Source organism: Equus caballus, chromosome 17 (assembly GCF_041296265.1).
Source record: "Equus caballus isolate H_3958 breed thoroughbred chromosome 17, TB-T2T, whole genome shotgun sequence".
Lineage (NCBI taxonomy): Eukaryota > Metazoa > Chordata > Mammalia > Perissodactyla > Equidae > Equus > Equus caballus.
Genome location: NC_091700.1, coordinates 75715388 through 75729456, shown reverse-complemented (window position 1 = coordinate 75729456; position 14069 = coordinate 75715388).

Here is a 14069-nt window from a genome sequence, read left to right as displayed (position 1 = left end):
CTTCAACAAATGAATATTTTTTAAAAATGTGGTCAATCCATACCATGGATTACCACTCAGCAACAAAAAGGAATGAAACATTAATGATGAAATAGAGTTCAATTTTAACACAATCCTGTGGTAATATCCTTTCTTCCACTCTCTTTACTTTTCCTTTTAGTAGGGTTTCGGAAGGGAAAAAGGTAACATATGCTCAATTTACCATCATTAACCAGAAACCTAGCATGTTTGTGCCTTCAAAATCCACAGATTTTTGGGGGGTAGGGGGTTAGAAAAATTTATTTACTGTGTTGCACAAAGTAATAGTTAGAAAAAATGCAAAATTGATCATTGGAAACCTTATTATAATTGAATCTGCAGGGAGCATTAAAAAAATCCTAAGGTGATGCTTTTGGGTACAAATTTTCAATTAGGCCCACCAATTTTGACTAGCTGAATCAAATAGTTTCTAAATCTGACTTCTCTGTCTTTTATTGAGGCTTTGTTCCAAACTGAGTCAATCCCAACCACCTCACAAATGAAGATAATATTTATTATTGCTTGATTGTAAACAAGTATTCCCTGCATTTAAGTTAAAATGTCATAGATCTTCACTAGAAATTACAATGTTAAATACGTCCAACTCCTTTTCATTCTTAATGATAGAGGAATACAAACACATTTTCATGAAAAACTGGAGAAATCATTAAAAACGTATTTTCTCTCCATTACTAGATGACTAGAAAATTCTCTTTATCATACAGAACGTTAGAGGAATTTTCTAAATGAGAATGCATTTATTTTAAAACTAACGGATATTAGCAAAACTTATCCTGAACTCATGCATTGAAATCTCAGTGTTTATTCCTTGCTTTTTATTTGGGTTCCAGGAGTGCATCTGAAATTATTTATGTAATATTTTCTTAGTAATGAATATATTTTCAAATGCTCTTTTATTCAATTCTAAACTGAAACATTTAAAAGAAATAAAGTGCTCCAGTGACTTTAAATCACTCTGTATAACACATGGCAACTTGAAATTACTGAAACATTTTGTAAGGATTTCTCTGATGTGTTCAATCCTTAGGGAATATAAAGAGTTATTTGACTTTATTGCACTACTTCAGATTTATTATTATCATTTTAAAAGAAAGGGAGTTATGGGGCCTGCCCAGTGGCATAGTGGTTAAGTTTGTGTCCTCTGCTTCAGTGGACCAGGGTGCATAGGTTGAGATCCCGGGCACAGACCTACATTCTGCTCAACAAACCATGCTATGGTGGTGTCCCATATACAAAGTAGAAGAAAATTGGCATATATGTTAGCTAAAGGACAATCTTCCTCAAACAAAAAGAGGAAGATTGGCAACAGATATTAGCTCAGGGCCAATCTTCCTCAAAAGAAGAAGAAGAAGAAGAAGAAGAAAAAGAAGGAGATTTATCAGATATCATAAATCTATCAACTAAAATAATATAAAATATATTTATTTGATATAATGGCCATAAGGAGGTAAATGTTAATGAGAGAGGAACAAAGAAAAGGAGAACAAGAACCATAAACAATTTTGAGTTCAGTCTTTCTTGAACTATAAATTAAGAAACTTAGGAATAATAAACAAATGATAGCTGTTTAAAAATCCTATATATCTGGAATTTAAAATAAAAAAACATAAACAAATAAACCTTGATATAAAGAAAATTATCCTTAGGCCAATTATAAGATACATGGAGTTGAATGTCGGTTGAAGAATACATGTTAAAAATCAATAAAACATTGTGGGGCAGACACTTCAACAAAGGCTCCCAATGATTCCCACCTCCTGGTGTTCATGACGCTGTGCAGTGCCCTGCTCTTGAGTGTGAACTGGACCCAATGACTCATTCCTTATAAATAAAATACAGCAAAAGTGATATTATTTCTAAGATTAAGGTCAAAAAGGGCAACGACCTCCATGTAACTTGCCCTCGCTTCCTTGGTTACTATAAGCAAGCTGCCATGTTGTAAGCTGCCCTGTGGAGAGGCTGAGGGAGCGAGGAGCTGAGGCTCCCTGTTCAACATGCTCAAAGAACTGAATCCTGCCAATGACTATGTTAGGGGACTCAGGCAGATCCTCCCCAGCAAGGCCTTCGGAAGAGACTGGGGCCACCACTACCAGCTTGACTTCAACCTCACGAGAGACTTCGAGCCAGCTATGTGGATTTCTGATCCATATGAACTCTAAGATAATCTTTGTTCCTTTAAGCCATTAGTGGGATGATTTGTTAACATCAGTAGATAACTAATATACACAGGTAAAATAATACCACAAAAGACGTCAATAATTTTAAGTATGTTTCTATGAAAGTAAAACAAAAAATTTGAGTTAATGAAATAAAATATTCAAGTCCAAAGTTGACAAAAGCAAAGAGTAAACAGAAAGGCAGGAAGAAATGGAATCATAAAGATATTATTAGATACGAATGAAATAAATGGCAACAAAAAGATGATTGATAAAACTGAAAGGTGGTACTTTGAAATATGTTAGATATATAAACAATTTCTGACAAGAATATCAGAAAAAAGGCATTTCAAATAAAAATGCACCACAACTAGAAGGACCCGTAACTAAAATATACAACTACATACTGGGGAGATTTGTGGAGAAAAAGCAGAAGAAATAAAAGAAGATTGGCAACAGCTGTTAGCTCATGTGCCAATCTTTATAAAAAAATAAAATAAAAATGCAGAATAAAAGAGGGGAAATAATCATAGATTAAAACATGATAAAAGTATATTATAAATATCAATACTCAAGTAAATTTGAGGAGTTAGACAAGATACATTAATTTATTGAAAAACATAAAATGCTTAAATTGATAAAGAAGAAAATGAAAAACTTGAGTAGTCCCATAAACATTAGAGAAATTGAAATAAGGTTCAAAAATTTCCAGGTCCAGGCAATATTATGAGTGTGTTTTATCAAGATTTTGAGTAAAAGTACTTTGAAAGTTAGCATTTTGTGTATTTACACAACTAGCTCTGAACAGAAAAAGGGTGAAAGTTGATTAACTAGTTTTATGGGGATAAGATAAACTTCATCCCAAAACTGGATAAGCAGACAAGATTATGTATATCATTTAAAAAATGAGTAATTATTATTAATAAATTCATATCATAATAATATTCATATAATTATTTTATTCAATAATTAATATTGTAATATATTATTGTGTTAATCATTAAAATATTATAATTAATTAATACATAATTATTAATTAATGTATGCCATTTCAAAAAGTAAATGTTAAAGATTAGGTTTTAGTCCCCTACAAGACCTTGCCTCTTCAGTTAATTATTTTATTTCCAAAGATATTACTAAAAAGCAATGTGAAAATTAGATGAATTTTTTAAAAAATGGGTTTTATAAGAAAATATTAAAAATATTTTTATATTAGTTAAATCGTCACTTTAAAGGTGCCTATTAGGAAAAGACATATTGAAATAAAACTTTACTAAAGCTTTCAAATGGAAAAATTAAGTTGTGGATTAAAGTAAAGTGAATATGCTTGCCTTTGGGAATACCTTGCCTGGAGAAACGAGTATATTATTTCTTATATTAAAGCAGGTATGGTTACACTTATAAGTGTATACCTTAATCTTATTAGAGTATGGTATCACAAATGGGAAATCAATTGTAAGTTTTCTCTGGGATTTTCAATTAACTATATTAGATGTCAACCACTGAAATCAGCCTGAATTGGATCTCAAATCCTGCATTGGCTCTATTTGAGCAAATTTTCAGATATTCTTTCAGGGATAACGAGAGTGAAACATCTTATTCTATCCTGAGACACCCAGGGTTCATGATTATCTTTGTGTGGATGCTATGGTCATAATACATGTACATTTTGCTTAGATATGTTATACTTAGATAAATTGATCAGGTGCATCCTGTTCTATGACTAATGCTTAATTTTTCTACTTTTGCTATTTAGATTTCATAATGAGTAATTATATGGGCATAATCTTAGAAAATTTATCAGCATTTCATCATATAGGTAAATGGAATATCTGTTATTTACAAAAATTCATTCATTATAGAGGTTTTAAATGGCTTTCTACATTTTGAAAATTAAGACACATCTTTAGCATAAAGGTCCATAATAAAAAAAAAAAACTTTGGGGGAATAAATAGGTGAACAATATTTTAATTTTATCTGGTATCCACTCAAAAATTACATATTCAATAGTTCTATGTGCAAGGCATGACTCTACACATTGCTAAGTCAGTAGTCAACAAAAGAATCACAGAAAAAACATCCCTACCTTCATTCTAAGAAGAGGACATAGATATAATAAAATAAATATAATGTAATAGATGGAGAAAATAAATCATATAAAAGGATTAAGTACTGTTAGGATAAGATGTTCAATTTTAAACAGTCAGGGAAGGCTTCATTGAGAAGGTGGCATTTGAATAAAGACCTAAGTTTTGCAAAGTACTGAGTAATCTCTATATTCAGGGAAGAGTATTTCAAGCACAGAGAGTGAGAATACCAGGGTTCTGAGGAAGAATGCCTGATGTATTTGAGATACTGGGAAAAAAAAATCATGGGTAATGCAAAGATGCAAGGCAAGATATAGCCGGCAAGGAGTTGCCATTAATTGAGACTGGATGTCTGTAGAAGGAGATAAGGGAGAAAAGGTCAGGAATTCAGTTTGGGGCAAATTATGTTTGCGACACCTACTAGATACTCACATAGAAACGTAGAGTAGGAAGTTGAGTATAGAAGTCTGGAGCTCTTGGAGAGGTCTGGCTGGTAGTGAAAACTTTGGGTGTTGTAAAAGACCAACTGTGTTGAGTTTTGATGGCACTGTCCTGAGACTGGATAATATCTCAAAGAGAATGGGTATAAAAATAAGCAAAAGTATTAGGAATACGAGAGGAAGAAAACCATAAGAGTGTTGTGCCCTGAAGCCAAATGAAGAAAGAATATCCAGGAGAAAGGAGTAATCAACGGAGCGAATGCTGCTGTGAGAACCAAGAGTTGATCATCGGCCGTAGCTGCATGGAGTCAGAACAGCTTCCAGGGTTGGGACCTTGAAGTTCATATTATTTAATAACATAAATCTTTGCATTTAAAATTAGGTACAACACTGTGTATTTTTCTTTAGAGTGACACAAGAATTTACGCCAAATTACAGACTTTTTTGGAAAGGTGTCACATATGACAAATATTACAAAATCCAGAGAAAAATAATACACTATTCTTCTTCAGTAACTACCTGATATAAATCTATATTTTTTTCTGTACATTTTTGGCTTCACACTCTTTGTTCATTTCCTTACTTATCATTTCTGAAGACAGAGTAAAGACATCAGTTTTATATACTCTTATTGGTAGGTCTTTATTTTTATAGTCATTTAGAAAAGTTTCTTTCATGAATTTTGACAATAAAATTCATAGGTTTCTGTGGAAATATAATGAGAGTTTTGGCATTGACGTTTCTGCCAGTCTTTTTTCTTTCATTTTATATTATTTTCTTTTGATTATTCATATGCGAATTTGTACAGAACCAATAATTCTTAATACTAATTTGAAATTAAGGGAGGAAATAACAATTCAAATAAATTGTCACTATCTCTATTGAGTAACCTAACTTTCAATCAAATTACTCTTACATATGTGCATTGAGTTACTGATAAACATTTGAAGTTTTATCCCTGGAATACTTATTTCTTCAAGCAGTTTTACTGCAAGAGTAGAACCATCATACTCTTCAGGATATAATGTGTCAGATATGCTCAGATTCAAGCCAATATGTGGGGATGCATTAAAATTTTACCTCACATACAGATGTATTTATTGTTTATATTATGGCCCTATAAACAAATGATTTCTGATAATTATTTTTCACAATTCACACAGGAAAAAGAAAGTAGAATTTATATATACTCATTCGTACCGCATTATCAAGTATATTCCTGACAGGTGAGAACACTCATTTTGACGAGGTACTGATAAGAACTAAAGAAAGCATTGCTTGCAATTCTACACATCTGATGATAAATTTTCCAGGGTCTAGCATCTGGCATTGTCTGTTTCAAGACTTGCATCTTCTATGCTGCCTACATACTTCCAGACACCAGGTATATAGATTATATTCACTTGCACCTTTATGTCACAATTCCACGTGAATTTGCGTAGTGAAATGAGAAAATATTCCTGGGAAGTATTCCTACACCACATTGGCAAGAAATAACCAGATGCATACAAAACAGGAGGCACTGGTCCTAACTATTTGAGGTAAAATATTTGACTTTTCCAAATTTTATTTAAGCATGTTTAAACTATGAACCCTCCCAATTAGAGAGAGAGAAGTGGCCCATGAGACTGAGGGGCCCTGGACCTTATGCATAACAAGGTTCACAGTAAATCCACCTTGGCTTGGAGTTTGAGTACAATGTTGACAAAACAATTTAGTAGAATAGGGAGAGGCAAAGCCAAATAGGAATGGGTTTAAGAGAGAACGGGAGGAAGAATTTGGCTGCCATAGAGGAGAAAGCCATTGTAAATAGAATGTAGCACATGAGAGATCCCTTTGAGGTGGTTTTTATTTTATTTTGTAATTGACAGTTCTGGCTGAAAACTAAGTTATAAGATATTTTATTAAGATAACATTTAAAATAATATACTTAAAGGAAGAGAAAATACAGTTTGACAAGATAAATTGGAAAGTAATACACATTTATTCAACAAATATGCATGAGTATCTACCAAAATAACAGCCATTACGGTAAGTACTAGAGACAATGATGTTTAGATAGCCATGCTCTGTGCCCTCCTGAATCATATGTTCTATTTGTTGAGAAACCTCTGAATCAAGTAAACTGGTACATAACTTATTAGCGTATATAATAAGTTATATTGAAGAAATAAACTGCATTCACAGAGTATATACCCTGTGATTTTGAATTAATATATGTGTTAATCTATATTATATATTCACACATTGCATACTATTACCTTGTTTGAACACAGCATTTAAAAGTCAATCTTCAGGTGGCATAGTGGTTGGGTTTGCATACTCTGTTTCAGTGCCTGGTGTTTGCAGGTTGGAATAGAATAGAGGCACAGAGTAATTAGTGGTTGTAATGGACATTACATTAAGTTAGTGACTGAGATATTAAGAAGAGCCTTTCTCGGGAGGTGGCGCTTTAGCTTACATGTGAAAGATGAAAGGAAGTCACTGAAGGGGAATCCATGGGGACATAGGTGTAGAAAGAAGCACAAACGCCCAGGCTCCAAGAAGAGTATGATCTGTACTGTCCGAAAGAAATGAAAAACAAGCAGGCTGTGACTGGAAAATTAATAGTCATGCCGGACTGTGCTCTTTCCCTCATCCTCCATATCAGCAGGTCAGTCTGTGCTGTCTAATAAACTAGCTAATAGTCACATGTGGCCATGTAAAGTTAAAATTAACTACAAAAGAATACAATAATTGAGTTTCTCAGTTTTACTAGTCTCATTTGAAGTTCTCAACAGTCACATGTGTCTAACAGCTACTTTCTTAGACAGTGTTGGTAGAGATGATTTCTATCCCTCCAGAAAATTCTATTTGGAAAGCATTGCATGTACTTCAAGTACGGGGCCATTTTTTTTCTGGAATAAATTTGGTCAAATTATATCTACGGAATGAAAAAAATCCTCTTACACACATCATACATTAATTCTTTATTTACTTTCTGGAGAAAGAGATAACAAAAATAGTACATATTATTAACTAATGATGAGGTCTTTGCTTATTTCTCCTTGAGTAATTGCACACATTGAAGCAAATGGAGACAAAATCTTTCTTATTTATTGGATACTGCTTTAGACTTTAATAGAGAAGTGTCTTCCTGTTGATCCTGCTCAGATGAGATTATACAAGTACTATTGGCCATATCTTCTTTTTTTTTAAAGATTGGCACCTGCACTAACATCTGTTGCCAATCTTTTTCCTTTTTTTTCTTCTTCTCCCTAAAGCCCCCTGGGTCCATAGTTGTATATTCTAGTTTGAGTACCTCCGGTTGTGCTATGTGGGATGCCAACTCAGCATGGCCTGACGAGCCGTGCGTGCCACGTCTGCGCCAAGGATCCGAATCCCGGGCCAGGGAAGCAGAGTGTGCCAACTTCACCACCCGGCCATGGGGCCAGCCCCTGGCCATACTTTTTATTTTTGTCACTAACCAGGCAAAGAATGGGGTCAGAGCATGAGGATAAAATTTGATACCTGGGAAGTATCTCATACACTCCCACTCTCACACATATGAAATATGATTGTGTATGTGAAGAACTCCTTGAACTGTTGAGAAAAGAATGGAGTTGAACCCAACAAAAATAGTACTTGATTATCATCTATTAATGTTCAAGATAGAGAATAAAGGAACAGAAGGAAAATATTTTAATAGGGAGTGGTTGTAGGTGTTGTGAAATACCTATTTCACTGTTTACTGTAATACCATAACAAGATCTAGCCCAAAGCAGGAAGTCAGTCTTGGTTTAGGCAATGTTCATGATTCTTCTTGCATCGCTATCCTCTCCGTTGTTGCCTTCAGCAAGGATCTCTTCATCCTCTTTCTCTTGGCAGTTTTATTTGCCACCTTTCATCTTTCAAATTTGCCAGTTTCACCTGCTTCTGCCGATATTTCCACTTTGCATACAATGTTTTTATGCCTGTGCATCAATTAAAGTTGCTATCAGTATTGAATACTTTCAAATTTTCTGGTGTATTCTTATACTCCCAACTCCATCTCTGTCCCTAACTTGGTATTTTTCACTTCTTTGTCCGCATTTGATCAATGTCTTTATGTGCTTTTAACAGCCTTATCCTCTGGTTCTTATGCTATGTCCACTCATTGTCTGCCAAATGAGCATGTGAAGTCCTTCCTGAAACCAGTACTCACCACACCAGAAGCAAAGAGGATCATGGCCTCATTTGTGTTGCCGTGGATTTTTGAGGGGAACTCAGTGCACAGTGTTACAGTGTTTATATACATATAATTTCTATAAAATATGGTGAACTACAAAAGTGCAGTCCCTTTTAAATTTGAGGCTATTTCAAATTTTTGTCATATACTTAGAAACTGTTCAATAAATCTCTCTTGACTATATAAATAGATGTGGAAACATGGGTTTGGGAAATAACATAATATGGTCATACGTTTTTGGAAATGTATCATCTGCAAAGCAAAAGAAAGGCCTGAATCTCAGCATTTTAACTCAGGTGGAGAAGAAGAAGAAGAAGAAGAAAGAATAAATAATGAGGGAATTTTCTTTTTTATAGTAGTATCTGAATAATGATTTTTCTTTAATTAATTTTAACATGTCCTTGTCATATAATTATTTGCTAAATAAAATCTTCTAATGTTTATATTGTTCTAATCATTTTCCATATTGGGACAGTCATTTTATATTCATTGGTGCTGAAAATAAAAACCGTATTATGGAAAAGTATAGTATCATTTTTCTTTGATTACATTTTAAATGTTGTCACATTTGTTCAAAATATACCCTGTGATTTTGAATTAATATATGTGTTAATCTATATTATATATTAACACATTGCATACTATTACCTTGTTTGAACACAGCATTTAAAAGTCAATCTTCAGGTGGCATAGTGGTTGGGTTTGCACACTCTGTTTCAGCGCCTGGTATTTGTAGGTTGGTATCCTGGGCACATACCTAGCACTGCTAGTCAAGCCACACTGTGGCAGCATCCCACATAAAATTGGAGAAGATGGGCACAGATGTCAGCTCAGCGACTATCTTCTTCAAGCAAAAAGGGGAAGATTAGCAACAGATGTTAGCTCAGGGCCAAACTTCCTCACAAAGAAAAGCAAAAAGAAGAAAAAAATAAAAGTCAGTCATCTGAAAGGTGCAATAGAAGTCCTTGTTAATAAGACAAAAGCATGTGCCTATAAGCAAAAGTTTTGTAAACATTAATGCTCTTCCATTATCTACAATGAAAGTTTTCAGCACAACAATGAAATAAAAAAATCAGAGATTAGTGGATTAAACTATATAAAAATAACAAAATGTATGTTAACTATGACATTTTGATACCACCCTGACTTCAGTTTCCCTAGATTAAACCCAGCATATATGGAGTTAAAACCAAAGCACTCATTCCCTGCTTGCCCCCTAGCTTCCTGGCTCCAGAATCCACTATCCTCCATGAAGACAAATGACCAAGGACAATCGCCTCGATTTGTTATCTCCTCCTCCTCCCTGCCAAGGAACTACAGGCTGGTGGGAAAGCTGCTGACCAGCAAGGTCACGGGCTCCCTCCTCTCTACAAGTAGTCTCAAGGCCAAACACAGGCTGGTGGGAAAGCTTCGACCAGAAAGGCCATATGCTCCCCCTCCCCTACCTAAAACCTCAAATAAAACCCTTCCTTTTAGCTTTTCGGGGAGTTTGGGATTTGAGCATTAGCTGCCCTGTCTCCTTGTTCAGTGCTGTGCAATAATAAAATTCTTACTTTCTTCCACTACACCTGGTGTCAGAGATTGGCTTGCTGCATGACAGATGAGCGAACTCACTTCAGGTTCGATATCAATTTTTTAGCACATTCTATTGAAATGTCTACAAAAGCGTATTAACAATGCACATTAAATAATCAGATTTTTGTTAATGGCTACTATTTCAAACAAGTTTTTCTCACTTTTTATCAGTAACGCTATCTGAAGAATAGATACTCCGGAATTGTGTGTAACTTACTGGAAGAGTTAACTTACAAATAGAGACCAAAATAAAATTTATTAGGCAATGAGAAAAGATGGTCATTGCAAGCAGCTAATAAAAATGCCAAATCACCAATCTCCTCTTCTTCCTCTTCCTTCACTATTATTCTGCATCTTTATTTTTACCTCTTCTCCAAAAGAATAAAATTTCCTTTATAAAAAGGGGTGTTATACTTCTTTTTATCCCCAGCATTCGCTTTAGCATGTAATAAAGTACAGATGCTCTACTAATGTTTCTCTCTTCTACTGTTGATTAATGTTGGATCAGTTGACAAATAGAAACTTGACAAATTCAATATGTGTAAATTAGGATGCCTTTGGTTTCAGATAGATGTCTCAAATTATTTACCCTTGAAAGTCTTGTCCTACACTTTGACCTGGCGATCCACTAGTATGGTTATAGCTCACATCTTTTCCTAAGCAATAATTGTATCAATACCAAATCCCAATACCAAGTGTTCTATTCCATAGAATTCATTTCTTTAAGTATCCTTATTAGTAAAATTCTTTAACCCCACCAATATCTCCAATTCTCTGACGCTGACACTTTTTAATGTCTGTAACTTGCAACCCTGCCATTCTCAATATTTCCTAAGACAACTGAGTCCATGATCCATTGATAGAATTAATCCATTATATATATCATCAACTCCCTTGCTTTACTTTCTCCTCAAACTACCCCTCAAAATCCAAACCTTATTTACATTCAACTCCGCCTACTTCATTGATGCATCAGAGAAGTTTCTTACAGCTGAAGGAATTCATACAGCCATGCTGACTGGATTCACTCTAAATTCTTAACCACCAGTGTTAAATGGGCAGCATGTCTGCTACTTGACCTTCTACTACATTTCTCTTGTGAATTAATTATCCCAGTTACAAGATATGTCTTTGAAATCCTCTCTTCCTCCTCGATTCTTTCTCTACCTCCATTCCCTCATGATTACCATGTAGCCCATCAAAAAAAATTAGAATCAATCAGAAGAGCATTTCAATTTCTCTCTAAAACTATCTTCACCTACAACCCCACACTCTCTCTTCCCTCTTGGATACAATGGATTTCTACTCAAAGACATTGTTCTTGAAAGTATTCCTTTCCTCTATTGTAGCGTTTATGTTCATTTCTACTGGAGCATTTTTATCAAATTAAAAAGCTGCTGCTAAAACTCTTCTTTATTAAAATAATATACTATTTCTTTGATTACTGTAGAGGAAAGCAGTCAGAAATGTCATCCTATACTACTAAACCCACTGCACTTATTATTATTTCTTGAATTCACTTCGAAAAGTCTATGTACCCACACCTCTACTGAAAACACTGTCATTGAGTTTACTGACATAATTTATTTTGTCATGGCAAATGGTCTTAACCTTTACCTTTGTTGATTTCCAAGCAATATTTGATGCAATTGATCTCAATTTACTACTTGAAACACTATTTATCTAGACTCTGGGGGATCACAATTTCTTGAAACTTATTATTATTTTTTTATCTATCTTGCTGTTCCTTTCAGGCTTCTTTGATGAATAAGTTTCCTTTTCCCCTTTCAAGTCATTGACTACTACAGAGCTCAGTCCCAGAAACTCTTCTCTTACTTTTGCTGTGTCTGCTTTCATTAATTAGGTAAACCATACCACAACATTGGATTTAAATTCCACTTATAAGTTGAATAATCCATTTTTCTCAATTTTCAACCCAACCTTTTCCAGGAAATGCCAGAAGTTCAAGCCTAAATATCCAACTGTTTGATATTTTTACATGGAGTCGCAGTAGACATCTCAAGTATAACGTATTCAAAACTGAACTCTTGATTCCTCTCACCTAACACATTTCCATTCTAAATATTCTCTTCTCAGCTCTCATCCTTCAGTGATTCCTCCCCCCTTAAACTTCTGCTTCTCTGCCACTTATGAGACTGAAAACCTTGGAGTTAACCTCAACTACTGATTTTTGGCTTACTCTCCATATCCAAGAATTTAGGAAACAATAATTGCAGACTCTGAACATTTCTCACTACTTCTGTGACTACTTTTCTAGCCAGGCCACCCTCAAAACTTACCTGGAATAGTCCTGCATAATCTATTTGCTCTTTTGCCCCTTGCTCCCATTCCTTTTCAACAATTCCTGCTTGAAACAGTTCGTGTCAACGCCCTGAACAAAACATCTCAATGGACTCTCGTAGATTTTAAAGAAAATGTAAATGTCTACATGGCCTACCATGATCTATATGGCCTGGTATTACATCTCTGATCTTTATTCTCAGTTTAAAATGTTCACATTACACTTGTCTTCTTGCTAATCCTTGCACATTCTAAGCACGCTCACAACTCAGAGTTTTAAATTTTTCATTTCCTCTGGAAACCTCCTTCCTAGGTATTAAATAATTCTATCCTTTTCTTTCTTCAAACGATACTGCAGAGAAGACTTCTATGTCACTCTATCTAAAATATTGCCCCTTACCTTTCTATTCTTGTAATCTACTTAACTTTCTTTGCCTTCTTCATTGCTCTTATCACTGCCCAGGCTTATATTTTATATTTATTTATTGCCAGCATCCTGAAACAGATTGTAAACCCCATGAAGGCAGAGAATTTGTCTCCAGCACAGATAAAAGTAGGCACCTAGTGCATGCACAATAAATACTCCTAATAAATCAATAGGAAATTGCTTTAATCTGTGAAGAAAATTTTAAATTTATATATCTGAATTTTTTGAGGTTCCAAGAGAAGCTGGATTATGGTTTGTATTAGTCAGAGTTTGATTAAAGTAGTAGAATTCATATGAGTAATACTGCATAAAAGATTATTGAGATTAGAAGTGGGCAGTTAGGAGAGCTGGTTGGTCATTTCTCTTTGCACCTCCTCAGGACCTCTGAAAATGGTCTGTTTGTGTGGGCTGATGTGGGTTTTCTCAAAGTATGGTGGCTTCAGGGAAGTAGAACCTTTTCTTTTGCCAGCTCAGGATTCCAAGGCAAGTGGCCTAGTGAACCAAGCAGAAGTTACATGGCCTTTTATGACATAACCTCAAAAATACTTACCTTCACTTGTGTCACAATCTGTTGGTTACAAGTGAATGAGAGGCCAACCCAGATACAAGTGGAAAGGAATTAGATTTCCCTATTGATGGAGCAGTGGTTGGGGCACCCTGATGGGTTGATGCCCCAGTGATGGGGCAGTCACATTATAGAAGACCATGTGGGTCTGGGTATATTATTGCACTCATCTTTTGAAAATATGATTTTTCAACATTTACCTTCTACCCACAACAATTCACATCTCGCTCACATGAAATACACACTCATTCCTTCCCCCAAGTCCCTCAAA